Source organism: Phaenicophaeus curvirostris, chromosome 4 (assembly GCF_032191515.1).
Source record: "Phaenicophaeus curvirostris isolate KB17595 chromosome 4, BPBGC_Pcur_1.0, whole genome shotgun sequence".
NCBI classification, from domain to species: Eukaryota; Metazoa; Chordata; class Aves; order Cuculiformes; family Cuculidae; genus Phaenicophaeus; species Phaenicophaeus curvirostris.
This window is the reverse complement of record NC_091395.1, coordinates 3,740,212-3,755,171: the sequence shown is the minus strand read 5'-3', so window position 1 is coordinate 3,755,171 and position 14,960 is coordinate 3,740,212. Positions and strand designations below refer to the sequence as shown.

Sequence of the window (14,960 nt, the reverse complement as noted above, 5' to 3'; positions counted from 1 at the left end):
ATAGACACCATTAGCTAATATTACTTTAAAAGTCTGTTTACCCGCGTACATACAGAGATGTGGGCATGTATGTATATATACATCAATATGTAGAGATGGTCTTGTGCAGTAATGCATACAGTGAATATACTGGCTGCTTCTTTATCATATAGATTCTGCTCAAGGGCTTCACCCAGAACACCTGGATAACATGCAAGATTTCTTATACCTCACATAAGAGAGATGTTGCTATAAAATAAATAAAGTGATCACTCTTTCTAGAGCAAGTTTGCTGCTGAGATATCTGAATTTTTAGATAACAACACATTTTCACACTACATTAATTTGTTTTCCCACGTGCACAGACATACACATATATGTACGTAGCATATACCTAATATCATTTGTAGACATTTTCTGTATTATTTCCCTTTTACTATTTCTGAAAAACGGATAGAAAAACAGAAGATGGTTGTCATCAAAATCTTACATAATTATCACTATATTTAAAAAGAACAAAAGGACAAAAAGTAGGGGGAAAGCCTGAAATAGTTACAGTGACATTTTGACTTACAGGAATTCACAGGATCATTTTTCTTAGCAGACTAACAGATAAGCATTTAAAGTTGCCAGTGACAGGATGGAAGCATAGCTTACACTTTGGCAAGTGACATAACCATCTAATCTGGTGAAAAGCCCACAGACTATTCTTCAGGGGCTCTTTTAAACTTATTTTCATAGGCTGTAGTATCCAGGGATGCCATTAGATTCATTCAGAGTAGTTTTCAAAGATGCATGCAACTTGGAAAGTATAGACAAAATTCAACAGCATGACAGTTCTTTCCTTGCAATTTTCCACATGTGGGAACAGTCATATTCAGAGACCAACTGAAGATCCTAAGCATGCAACATCACATTCTAAAGCCTTTATTCTATACATTTTTCCTCCTGTAAATAAGCAAATGCTCTCATGAGCGATTAGAAGGCCTTTTGTTTTTAAACATTGATTTCTCTTCTGATTCTTATTTCTATTTCTACATCTTCCATAGCCATCAGCCTCCTTAAGAGAGGTACAAAAATACCCAGCAAAAGCAATAGTCTCATATACAATTAAACCAATTTTGCACACCAGAACACTTCAGGTAATTCTATTAGCCAAGCCAGGCATATGAATGCTCATCAGAGCTGATTTCTAGCAGCAGGCACTCCTGGTGCCTCGAGATCCAAGCACTACGCACAAGCTCAGTGATCAAGTGCACTCTCTCTGAAAATACATGGTAAAATGCTCCCAGAAAGAGCTTCTACACAAGAGGAAATTAACTGAAAAGGCAATTGTGGAACAAATTTTTCAGCAATGGCTTTCCACCTGCACATTTCTGAGAGCATCTTTTCCTGCTGTGGTTTCCTCCACCAAGGAAGTCTGTAACTCTATATTGGTTAAAGCCCCCCTATTACTCTAAGCAGAGTGTCCACACAGTCACTTGGAAATTCAAATCACGCTTTTTACCGGAATAATCTCACTCGGCATAAAAACCCCAAGTCGCCTCCTTTATTATCCAGCTATAGACAACATTACTAGGCAAACCTTTCCACCTGTGCTTGGCAGAGCAGCCATGCTTCACTGCTCATTATAAGAGACAGGGCAGAAAACTCCAGATCCAGGGGATTAACCAGGAGCAGGATGGCAGAATTGTAGCAGTTGAAAGCATTCAATATCCCTTTCACATGCTGCACACATTTACTCATCTGAAAACTGGACAGTGCACACTGCTGAACATCTTGAAAATAACAAGAGAAAGTGTATGCTAGGATTCAGACATTTTTTAATTTTTTTTTTATTTTTATTTTAAAGAAAATGTGGTAAGTTTTGGTTTTTTGCATTACGTTCAAGTTAATGTATGAGGGAAACTTTCATTCCACCACTGCTGTGGGTAACCTGTGCCAGTGCCTCACCACCCTTACGAGAAAAAATTTCTTCCCAATATCTAACCTAAATCTCCCCTCTTTCAGCTTAAGACCATAACCCCTCGCAAACCAATCCACTCCGCCACCTGACCATCCATTGATATTCTGTCCTTAACATCTGTCTCCCCAGTGACAGGGGACAGGACAAGAGGGAATGGCCTCAAGCTCCGCCAGGGGAGGTTTAGGCTGGACATTAGGAAAAAATTCTTCACAGAAAGGGTCATTGGGCACTGGAACAGGCTGCCCAGGGACGGGGTTGAGTCCCCTTCCCTGGAGGGGTTTAAGGCACGGGTGGACGAGGTGCTGAGGGGAATGGTTTAGTGTTTGATAGGAATGGTTGGACTCGATGATCCGGTGGGTCTCTTCCAATCTGGTTATTCTATGATTCTACGATTCTATGATCTTGGATTTCCTTTCAAATCAGTTACCCGGTACAAATTCATCCCTCAGGGTATTTCACAAACACTTGCTACACGCATCAGTCCATTCTTATAAACTGGACATTCCCAGAATACATTAACATTCAAGACAGGATGCTTGCTGATGAACATAACACCAAAATCAGAGCGTACTTGAGTTGGTTTACAGTAAAGGGTAATTACAGCCAGTTAGAGAACAATCTTCCAAGTCACTTGGGGAAGGAGGCAATTAAGAACCAGTGGGCCTGCCTTCACCCCTTACAGCAGGGCAGCTTCTTTGCTTGAAAGGCAAGAATAACAAAGGGAGATTATATTTAAGAGGCTGATATTTAAGCAACGTCAAAGCGTTGCTATGCTTTTTGAAGCAGCAGTTTTGGCCAGCAGCTCAGAAAAGACTGGGGATTCCTGGCAGGTGAGAGGCTATTTCTGACACAGGGAGATCCTGGGAGATTGAGGTGCGGGCTGTGTCTGACCTGCAGGGATAGGAAATGAGTGGAACCATGAGTGGCTTCCATAGCCAGATGGATTAGCACAGGTTCTCTATGTTGTTCAACAAGAAAGAGGCAGAATATGGATCACCTGGTGAGGGGGCTGGAGAACAGGCCTTATGGGGAACGGATGAGGGAGCTGGGGGTGTTTAGCCTGGAGGAGGCTGAGGGGAGACCTCATTGCTCTCTACAACTACCTGAAAGGAGGTTGTAGAGAGGAGGGTGCTGGCCTCTTCTCCCAAGGGACAGGACAAGAGGGAATGGCCTCAAGCTCCACCAGGGAAGGTTGAGGCTGGATATCAGGAAAACATTTTCCACGGAAAGGGTCATTGGGCACTGGAACAGGCTGCCCAGGGAGGGAGGTGGTCGAATCACCTTCCCTGGAGTTGTTTAAGGTACGGGTGGATGAGGTGCTCAGGGTCATGGTTTAGTGTTTGATAGGAACGGCTGGACTCTATGACCTAGTGGGTCTTTTCCAACCTGGTGATTCTATGATTCTTTCTCTCTAGATCTGCATATTACAGGTATACATAGCACCAACCCCTCCCCTAAACAAAGAAAAGAATTAAAGGGGGGAAAAACCCACAAACCCCTTCAGTCCACATTTATAGTGTTATGCACCTCAAACCTAATTTCATCCTGTCTCCCACAATGCAAGTTTAAAACATTTGCATCATCAGTAAAAAAGAAAATATTTGTTATTTATATAGTGCTCTCCAAACTGCAAGAAAACAAGAGAACTACACAAAGCAGTGCTTGTAATGAAACAATTTCTCAACACGGTACAGTCCACTGCATTATGCCATATCATTACTTCTCCCATTCCTTCTGTTCTTGGCATTTGTTACTGCAAATAACGTAGGTTCACTTTGCAGAGTTATATGAGCTATCTGTTAGGCTCTCTTAAGTTGCCATGCACACCCACATCCCTTGGGATACTGCACATTCTCAGGTGCATGCAAGAAAACAGCAAATGCTATGAAAAAATCCCAAAACAACACAACATTACTCTGTCCGACGTCTTTGGCATTTCCTTCCAGTGCCCAAACATATAATAACTGCCAACTCAAAGGACATATGACTAAAAATAAGGCTTCTGATAACAGTATTTGTATGTAACAATAAAAAGACAAGGAATACTGTTCCTGCGTAAATACTACCTGCAACTCAAATGGTTTTTATGCCCTCACAAAGCCATTTCTCAATTAGGTGCTTCAGGGATATATATATATAGAGTTATATAGAGGGTAGCATCGGTTAGAGAAACAGAGATTAGAGAACAGTTAATAAGGGCTCTGTTTACCACAAAAGATCTCCTGGTCCTCTGTCATACAGAAGTTACGCAAGGTCATATCTAGCTAAGTAATTAAACAGGAACTCAGCAGAGCCACAGAAAGCTATTTTCCCGAGCTTTGCAGAGATCTATCTTGAGCCCAGCAAGCATCTGCAAATGAATTTCTCCCTTTTCCTCCTGCCAATTATTATCTCACTGCTTGATTCTAGAGGGCAAAAGACTCAAGAATTCATCACTTAATTTGCAGAATTACTGAATTTATGTACTTGCAAGTCATACTGGTTCCTAGCCACACAACAACTACAGCGTCACTGGCATCAGTGATTTAGCAAAAGAAGCCAGAATAATTTGCTTACACTGTATCTGGGATGGTCATAGAGGAAAAAATTCTTTAAAGTTTCCTTTTAACTGAGCAGAAACGGAGCTTCATTACCCAAACACATACTAAGAACTTGAAAAACCTTTCTTCTTTTTGTTGCTATAGTATAAACTAGCAAAATATTTACTTACCCAGGAAGAGCTCAATGCAGTGACCAGGGCTTTTTCAACACCTTTCACAAATACTCTGTCATTAACTCAACCCCCCCACAAGATCACAATATAAGCTAGGCCCCTTACTTTTCAATAAATAAAACACAAAACCCTAATCTCTCACTACTCTCCTCTTAACTCCAGGACTTTTATAACCTTCTGCCAGGTGCTCCTTCTCAGGAGCCACCTGCTTCCTGCTCTTCACCCACTCTCCCAGCTGGAGCTGATAATCTAAGAGAAATTACTCAGCTCAGCACCATCTTATCACAAACGGCCTTTCTGTAAAAGCTACACTTCCCTTTTCTGTATTCCCTCTAATTGCTGTCATGAGGGCAGGAGCATCCTTGTGCTTTCTGAGATACTGTAAAATGATGGAGCAATACTTGGGCATGTCCTTTGTGTTACTGCTGACTGCAGTTCTCCCTTCTCCTTGCAGCACTGAATAGCCCATCTGCATTCTCCCTCCTCCCTCCACTCTAAGCTTCAGTCCACTTACTTCAGTGAAAATAAGAATTACATTAGTCCTTGACACCTCCTCACTTCCACAAGTCTGCACGTTGTCTTTGACCTTCACCATCATTAAAATGCCTTGAGCATTTTAAGGCTATTATTTCTTGCTCATTTCAGTATTTTAAAGGCAAGAATTCACATTGGAGTTGCAACTTTTCTGATAATTCTGAATTAAAGAGTACTGGCTCAGCAGGAGGCTGAGCTCAATAACTAAACCTCTCCAGCATATGCTTTTTCTGATCTTTTTGCAAGGACGATTGATTTCAGATTGAATAATTAGAAATGCTTGGGCCACATCACCAGGCACGGCAGAATGGTAGTCATTACGAAGCTGCAGGTGGGCACAGGGTGGGCAAACCCTCCTCCCTGTCCATGCAAAGTCCAAATGCCCTTGGAAAGAAGGAATTTAATAAAGCTCTTGTAGACCAATGACTCTTCACACCTCAGTTCTGTTGAGGTGCCTTGCCTCTTGGCATGTTTGGAGTTGGTAGCACTGTCTCAAGCCACGCGTGTGGATAAGGAACAATAGATTAGAATGTATTGCTGCATCCCTTCATAGAATTTGGCATCTAGTGTCATGGAGCACCTCTGGCTCTGTAGAAATTTGCCAGCCACAGTCAAGACCAGACTTAAGAGGCAGAGGGGATTACAGTGGATGCTTGCATTTCTAACTCAAGTTTCTGAAGAGTTTCCCTGGCTCATATATTCTCTTGCACCCATGCTACACTCACACTCAACTGTAGGGAAGGTTATGATGGAAGTTACAGCAGCCCAATACCTTTTTCAGCATCCATTTACTTCCATGTGTACTCAATATTCGTCTCCAAGGTCTCCAGTGCCTGAATAAAATTTGGAACTCCTGGTACTATAAATAACCACTAGAAACAAAACTTTTCTTTTTTTAATTTTATTTTTCATTCATCTGCGGCCTTTTCCTTCAGCAGAAACTGAAAACAGCTATCATTTCCTTGCTGATATTGTGAGATACAATAGACATCCACGTAGCCTTTTATAGTAATAAACTGCATCTAGAAAAGTAACCACTCCAATGGACAATGCAGGGAGAAACTAAAAACAGAAGATGTATGAGCATAGGAAGCTAAAGGGGACAGCTAAGCACTAGTCATTATGGGCTACATTGCCCTTATGCCACCTTTAAAAATATTTGAGAGTGGTAGTGAGGAACACAATGAAGCAAAGTTCTGGAGTTCCCACTTTTGGACGGTCTTAAAGATGTTAAAAATTAATTTAAAAAGCAGCTGAGAAAGCATTACAAGAAAAATTTAATAATCAGACAATCTTTTTAAAAACAGGAGCACGTACTCCATTCTACTTCAGCAGAGATGACAGTTCATTCAATATTTTCCTTGTTCAGGTCTCTTGAATCACCCAGCTCTTTCTTCAATAATGTAAGTGTTGAATACTGCTCAAATACCTTGTCAAGATAGATCACACAACATGTTTCATACTTCTTTTGTTTCAATAAGCCTGTTCTTTCATTCAGAATTTTAGTACTGATGTAGTTAAAAAACACAATTCTTTTGCCATCAGCAAAACATTTCTTTTACTTCTTGGCAGGGATTAACTGTCTATCCAAGTACTTTGATTGAATTATAAAAGATCGGGGGTTCTCTCATCTGCCAGGTTTTCCACTGAAGATACGTTAGGTCTTGGAAGTGCTTATACAGTATTCCAGAAAACAAATTCTGGTGGCTCTAATATTCTAGGTCCTTAATGTCCTTAGTTTAGATCATTGTGTTCCTGCCAGGTGTCCCGCACAGTAGAAGGGTATCTCTGGCGCATGGTCTAAGCAAGATTTTCCTGAATGTTTGAAAACTCAGATTCATAGAAAGGTTTGGGTCGAAAGGGACTTTAAAGATCACCCAGTTCCAACTCCCATGCCATGGGCAGGGACACCTCCCACTGGATCAGGTTGTTCAAAGCCTCATCAACCTGGCCCTGAACACCTCCAGGGATGGGGCAGCCACAGCTTCCCTGGGCAACCTGGGCCAGTGCCTCACCACTCTCACAGGAAAATATTTCTTCCTAATATCTAATCCAAATCTCCCCTCTTTCAGCTTAAAGCTGTTTCCCCTCACCCCGTTCCTGCATTCCCTGATCAAGAGCCCCTCCCCAGCTTTCCTGTACACCCACTGCAATCACTGCAAGGCTGCTACATGGTCTCCCTGGAGCCTTTTCTTCTCCAGGCTGAAAAACCCCAACTCTCCCATCCTGTCCTAATACGGGAGGTGCTCCTGCTCTCAGATCACAGAATCATAGAATACTTTGGGTTGGAAGGGACCTTAAAGATCATCTAGTTCCAACTCCTGCCATGGGCATCTTTGTGTCCTCCTTTGGACACTAACAGATCCATGTCCTTCCTGTGCTGGGGACTCCAGGACTGAATGCAGGGCTCCCGGTGAGGTCTCACAAGAGCAGAGTAGCGGGGGAGAATCATCTTCTTCAAGCAGCTGGTCTCACTCCTTTTGATGCAGGCCGGGACACAGTTGTCTTTCTGGGCTGCAAGTGCATGTTGCCGACTCATGTTGAGCTTCTCACCCACCAACACCTCTAAGTCCTTCTCTTCAGGGCTGCTCTCATCCATTCTCCACTCAGCCTGTAATTGTGCTTAGCGTTCTCCTGCCCCAGAGGACACACTGGTTTCTGTCTGCAGGGTTACAAGACTGCAAGCAGTGCAATTTGATATTGTTTGTACGTATGCCACTGAATTATCACAAATCTCAAATTTTTTTTCCAATGAAAAAAGTTTAATCTTTTAGAAGACAAGCAAATTAATTAAAAAACAGAGAAAAATATCCTTCATTCTTCCAGCTTTTATCCAGCTGTAAGAACTAGGTAGAATTTAATTTTGAAAAAGATTAACAATTATGAAAAATTAAGAAACATCATGATACCTTATAATATAAGGAAAGGGAAAAGTTTTTTCATTATTGGTCTTCTTCAGAAACACCTGGTTCTCACAGTCTGTGCTTACCATCAGTGTCTTGTGACACATTCCTTTGTCTATGCTTCCATTGATTTCCTGTATTGGTACTGATTTCCGAATAATTCTGAAGTCATAGGTTGTTTCATACCGGAGTATATTTCCAGTATATACGTGGTACTCTATTTAATTTATCTTCATTTAACTGAATTTAAAGCATTTTCATAACATTTAGGGAATTCGTAGGAGCCAAAAAACCATGGCTGCTTTATATCAACCTCTCAAGGGGCCTACATTAACCTGAGTTTTAAAACAATGCGTATTAGTTAAAAAGCAATTGCTTCCTACATAGCAAAATAACACTTCATGAAATGATAAAATACCTTTCTAGGAAAGCCAGCCAATGCAGATTTAAAGAGGAATCATAATTATTGCTTTAAAAGTGCTTGATGCACCAATAAGCACGTTACCATGAGCGTCATATATAATGCAGTTACTTTAGCAGCAGCGTTACTTAAGTAACCTTAAAGATGCTTTTGTCATCCAAATGTGAGCCCAAGAAACAATACTTAGAACAAAAGCTCCATTTAGTTTCATTACCATTATTCAAATGATTTGAAAATGGCAATGTGCAGAAAGAGGATGACTAGATGGAAGGAAGGACAAACATGAGATAACAGAGGAAATCCTAAAGAGAAAAGGAGAACTTTGGAATTAAAAATACATAAAAATAATTAACTAGGCATATTCTGCCCAACTCTGTATCAAAATGTAGTATTAAAATAAATGTTCCTCAATACACAATTTCAAATTCCGAGACATATATCTATGTCTCACTATATAAATATACGCATAGACCTATATACACATACACTCACACAAATTAAATCTTATGATCCTCTTTGTCTGTTCTATGAACGTGGCCATAGACCCCTTCAACTAATACATTTACTCATAATGTTACACATCACCACCTGTGTTCTTTCCATACAGGCAGAAAAATGTAAGGGCTTTAAAGAAAAAGTTACTAAATTCCAAACTAGGCAGAGAGTAGAATAAGCATCTACCCAGAGCCGTACCTCAAACACCGGGCTTAGTGTCCCTCTAAAGTACGAAATTGCTTTCTAGTAGATGGACACTGTTTATTAATTATCACTCCTCAAGCCAAACCTCCACAGCACGTGGAACTTGAAAACCAGTATCTCATAAGCAGATTATGATACCAGATAATGGGATAAATTTCTAGCTAAAATTCCCACTTCATTTCAGAAAAAAAACGGCTTCGGTCAAAATCTAGGATGTGACCACTGTTTCTAATGAGCTATGTATTCATCTACAGGAAGATTTAGGCTTTCCCCAAAGGGATGAACGATTTTCATAAGGGTTTCCTTTTCCTCTGGGCATATGCAGAGACCAAATACTTTTGCAGAGACATAAGAACAAATGACCTTCTGACTCCATCGTTCAATATGAGTCATGCATTGCTTGGAATAGCTAGAATGAGTCATATATTGCTTTCAGCAGAGCTTGTTGGAGAACAGTGTTTTGCATACAAACACATTGATTCATCTGGAGAAATTCACTTCACAAGAAACTATTTTATTTAGGAAATTTCATACGATCTGTGTGCAGCTACTTTAATAAGTAAACAAAAAAAAAATATTTAATTGAACATTTGAACTTCTGACAGTTTGATGTAGTTATTTCATTCCTGAAGGGGATGTCTAGGCATCAGAGAGTTTATTGAGGTTTTTTTTGGCAATGATCATAAGAACACACACAAAGAATCAAATTTGATAACAAAATGATCCTGCCTTTCATGTTTATGTCACTAGATAATATTCTGTGTCCATCTGGACTGGCCAAGCAAAAGAAGATAAAATTGCTCAGAGCATCCAGTGTTTGTTGTGGAGGCACAAGCTGTGATAAAACACTATATTATGCATTGTGACTTTCTATCAGATGCCAGTTAGACCTGATGGGTTTTGACCTATGACCACGAGCATGGCAACTCTCCAGCCCTTTGAGGAGATGTAAAACAAGCCTGTACAGCTTAGACCCAAGAGCACCAGAGGCAGGTGATGTGTAAACCCTTCATTATTTGCTAGTGTTTAACAAATCTCCTGGGAAGATCTCATAGGTACTATCATCACAGTAAGGCCAGCTCGTGTGAACAGATACACATGTGGGAGTCTTGGGCACTGAATGGTGTCTATAAATCTCTCACTTTATACCAGACCCTGTAGCAATGCCGTATCACTAGGGCTTTCAAAGTTTGCAGCACCCATGAAAGATGAACTACCAAAACAGTGGAAATGTGGACACCACGCCGTTGGCAAGTTCCTGAAAAATATGCACTTTCCATAGACTCCCATAATGAATCATTAAGGTTGGAAAAGACCATGAAGTTCATCAAGACCAGCTGTCAGATCAACACCATCATGCTTACTAAGCCATGTCCCAGAGTGCAATATCTACGTGTTTTTTAAATACCTTCAGGGATGGTGACTCCACCACTGCCCTGGACAGCCTATTCTAATGCTTGATCATGCTTCCAGGAAAGAAATTTTTCCTAATATCCAATCTAAACCTCCCTTGGCACAACTTGAGGCCATTTCTTCTCATCCTATTGCTAGATTCTTGGAAGAAGACACCAACACCCACCTTGCCACAACCTCCTTTCAGGTAGTTGTAGAGAGCAATCAGGTCTCCCCTTAGCCTCCTCCAGGCTAAACAACCCCAGTTCCCTCAGCTGTTCCTCATAAGACTTTTGCTCCAGATCCTTCAACCGCGTTGTTGCTCTTCTGTGATCGTGCTCCAGAACCTCAATATCCTTCTTGTACTGAGGGGCCCAAACCTGAAGACAGTATTTGAGGTGCATGCATGCCTAGATGGCTTCCTCACAGAAACAATCTCACTTTTTTCACTCCTTTTTTTGCTGCCAGTACAGATTATTCATTCGTCAGGTCAGGAGATCTCCCGTTTGTTTATTGCTGCACAGGTTAGCAGCAGCAAGGTTCTCCAGTAAATCCCCTTGCTCCTTTATTGACAGCCTATTCTCAGTTCAGTAGCAGGATGGCAACATCAGTTTTAGCTTAGCCTTCATTTTAATGTTGTGGCCTTTAATGTCTTATCTATATATTTATTAGCACTGCTATCTACACGTCTCTTTTACGATGCCTGTTCAGAATGCACAGTGATACCCTTTCCAAGTGACGTTCATGGATGTAGCATGGCTTTGTATCCAAGAGTAATCATTTCCTACAGGCAGCAAACACAATTACTACATAAATATAGGAGATGAGAGGAATAACACTTTGTTTCTTATGGGCCAAATGCACAGGGCAATGTTTCTACAGAGATTTTCTTAGAGATAAGAAACAAAAGTAATTTGAGGACTACTACTCATAATAGCATCACCACCCATAGACAGGAAGTCGCGCATTACATTTAATTTTTCTTGGCAACTTTTCATTCTGGAAATATTGTTCTAATAAAGCAATACTTCTCTTTATAATTAATCTTCTATCTGTGCCAGAGTATGCAGTGGTTGTAAAATCAAGGTTTCTAACTGCTTATGATATTCAGCTATGTAGGACCTTACAGTACAAATGTCCTTTCATTTATTAAAATAATTTTTTTCACATTCTCATTGACAATGACACTGCAAGAAAACCTTGCTAATTCTACAACACTTACAAAAATTATGTTTGCTATTAATTTTTTTTAAAAGGACAATATTATTGTCTCATGGGTAATTATAATGTAAGACTATTTAGTGATTTAAAGATATCATTTTGTGTGTACAAAATGAATAAATTGTAATGGAAATATTAAATATGAGAAATTATAATTTCAATACTTAAAATATTTTATACAGAATATTTTATAAAAAGTTAAGAATTTCTTTTAAGAAATGCCAGGATGAAAACAAACAAAAAGTTTTTCTTTTAACCTTAAAAGCATTTCATTTTCAAAATTAACATGAAAATGAAAGGATAAGTTATTCATAATTTCCTGCAAACCAGTGTATTAGTAAAAACATACTGGAGTTTTCTGAACAGGGGTTTTCCTCAATACGATTTGATATATTATTACACAGTGCATGTATTAAAGCTTTTTGGTTTAAAACTCCAGCATTTATTATTGATTAGTATAGCATACAATAAAAAGCTCTTGTATTTCCAGTTAAGCTTGGCACAGAAAGACTGCTGAGGCAATGTGGTATCCTTCAAATCTAAGACTTCCTTTAAGAGCAACTTTGTCTGTTTAGACCCCAGAGTTTGTCTTGCCCAGGTCTGTTGTCCAAGTCCATAGAGCTCCTAACTGTTCCTCTACGGGTAGTATAAAGTAGAAGAAAAGTAGTTTCAACAAGCTGAAACTCTTGAAGTTGAGTGAAACTCTTATTTTTTTTCTTAATTTGCTTTTGGTGAGACAGGGTCTCCTAAATCCTAGATGCCTTTAAAAACATAAAGATCTTTTTTTCGTTTAATTAACAGTAAGGTTTATGACAAGATAGTGAAGGTGAGAATAGCCTGTTCTTTTCTGCGGCCATAAAATTTGAGCTGTAAAGCTGTTGTCCTGCCTCTGGCTCATTTTAGAGAAGCAGAGCCAGTGCTTTAACTTTCACCTGGAAGAAACTAACACCTTCTTATTCCTCAAACATACTCTACTAGCAAAACATCACCTGATGTTAATCTCTGATAATACATTTTCTTGAGGAAATAAAGGCACAGATGATATTTTTTCCCCTGCAAGAGCAGAAAGTATAAATACTATTTACCAAGCCATGACAGTTTCTCTAGATATCTGTAAACTTCACTCTTTTCTATGTTTTTGCTTTTTCTTCAAAATACCAGCACTAAAAACTAGCACCTACTTCCCAATAATTTATGGCCAACTTATAGAGTCATAGAATCATTTGGTTGGAAAAGACCTATGAGATCATTGAGTTCAACCACATCTGTCCACTACTAAACTATATTGCTGAGCACCTCACCTACCCATCTTTTAAATACCTCCAGGTATGGTGACCCAGCCACCTCCCTGGGCATCCCATTCCAGTGACTGATAACCCTTTCAGTGAAGAAATTTTTCCTAATATCTAATCTGAACCTCCTCTGGTGCAATTTGACATCATTTCTTCTCATCCTATTGCTTTTCACTTAGGAGACCAACACCTACCTCGCTGCAGCCTCCTTTCAGGTAAATGCAGACAATGATGAGGTCTCCCCTCAGCCTTCTTTGCTTCAGGCTAAACAATCTCAGTGCTCCAGTTCCTTCACCAGGCACATGACATTCAAAGAATTAGAGATTAGAATTTTAGTTTTCCTTCCTTGCAGCTTGTTTGATCATTTATTCTTGGACTAAATGGGTGAAAAATCCTTCCAAAATGGCAAAGTGGCAAGGTAGGGGAAAATGAAGCTTATGTTCTTGTTACTCAGTTAACTCAGACTACACTACAGTGAAATCGTTTCCCATGGCAAAATGTTCATTTATTAAACGCAGAATGTTCCACCAGAATGTGATTTAAACAAAATTATATTCTGCCAGCTCTTCTGCTCTGACAGACTAAAGAAAAAGTGGGCAGTTTGAACAATATAAAAAAATAATTCCAAAAGATCAAAATTAAATGGAGCTTTGGACTTTCTGATCTTCCAGAAATTAAAAAATGCAAATAATTCACCCTCTGCTGAGAGAGTTTTTTAATATGAGAATATCCCAGGAAATGGATATTTCAGGTTTCTACTGCCTTTTCATTTTATGTAAAACCCAGAATTATTAATACAACTTTTACATGACATCTTAAATCCAAAATATCAACATTTAAGCAATTTCTGAAAGTTGTCTCAATAATTTGCTTGAACGGCCCTGGCTGAGTAAGACTGAACCAAAGATGTGGGCTTTAAGGACCTATGATTTGCACCCCAAAACATCAGACCTTCAAGCAAAGGCCGTATAAAGAATGTTTGAGTTCACGTTTTTGACAGTGTGCTGTATTTGCTTGCCTTCCCCAAACTCATGAAATACTGGCTTTTAAAACTGTCAGTGATTCTTGAAAGCACAAGTGCTTTTTTGGTTGAGGTCCAACTGCTTTAGCAGGGTAAATCTTCCATTCCCTGGGTTCTCAGAAGTCTCTAGGTCTGTGCATTAGCCTGCTCATTAACAGTGTAAATACAGCCAAGATTAGGATCGTTGTAATTCATAGAAGTTTTGATATTGATTTCATATTGTCTGCATGAGCAGCTCTGACCATGACCTCAGGGCTTTGGGAAGGAGGGATGCCACAGCTGGTCATCCCTAGGAGCTCCCTGACCCTCTCTCCAGTAGTCATCAATACAGATAAAACAGCTATAAAAAAAAAGAAGACAGTCCAGAGCCACTACCTATGCCTGGTCTATTGCTGTGAATGTGCAAGCAGAAAGTGTCAGGAATCCTAGATGGGAAATGGGTGGTGAGATGCCATGGGCAGTAGTTTGTACTGGGGGAAAAACATTCTGCTGAAGACTAGAAGGACATGGGAGAAAGGCTCAAGGGATGAGGATCAAAGCTACAATCCAAGGGATCATGGATCAGAGCTATGCTCCCTCCATTTTCCAGTGATATTTAATCCCTAAGGGCTGTTAGACTGAAGACCTCCTTTGTAATGATATTTACTGTAGATTTTTCAACAAATTAGCACAAATGTTTGGAAATTAATTGAGTATATGTGGATAAATAAGCATTAATCTATACATATCTATAATTAATAAAGACTAAATACTCTATAATCTTATTAACTTAGGAAATCTTTAATGGAGCTCCAGGCATAAGTATGAACTGCTGAGGCT

General features: G+C 39.7%; 1 protein-coding gene across 2 annotated transcripts in view; it reads left to right on the top strand.

The window, feature by feature from the left end:
* Positions 1-14,960, top strand: part of LOC138719757 (bifunctional heparan sulfate N-deacetylase/N-sulfotransferase 4) — a 107,798-nt gene that overhangs the window by 17,929 nt on the left and 74,909 nt on the right. The window lies entirely within an intron of this gene.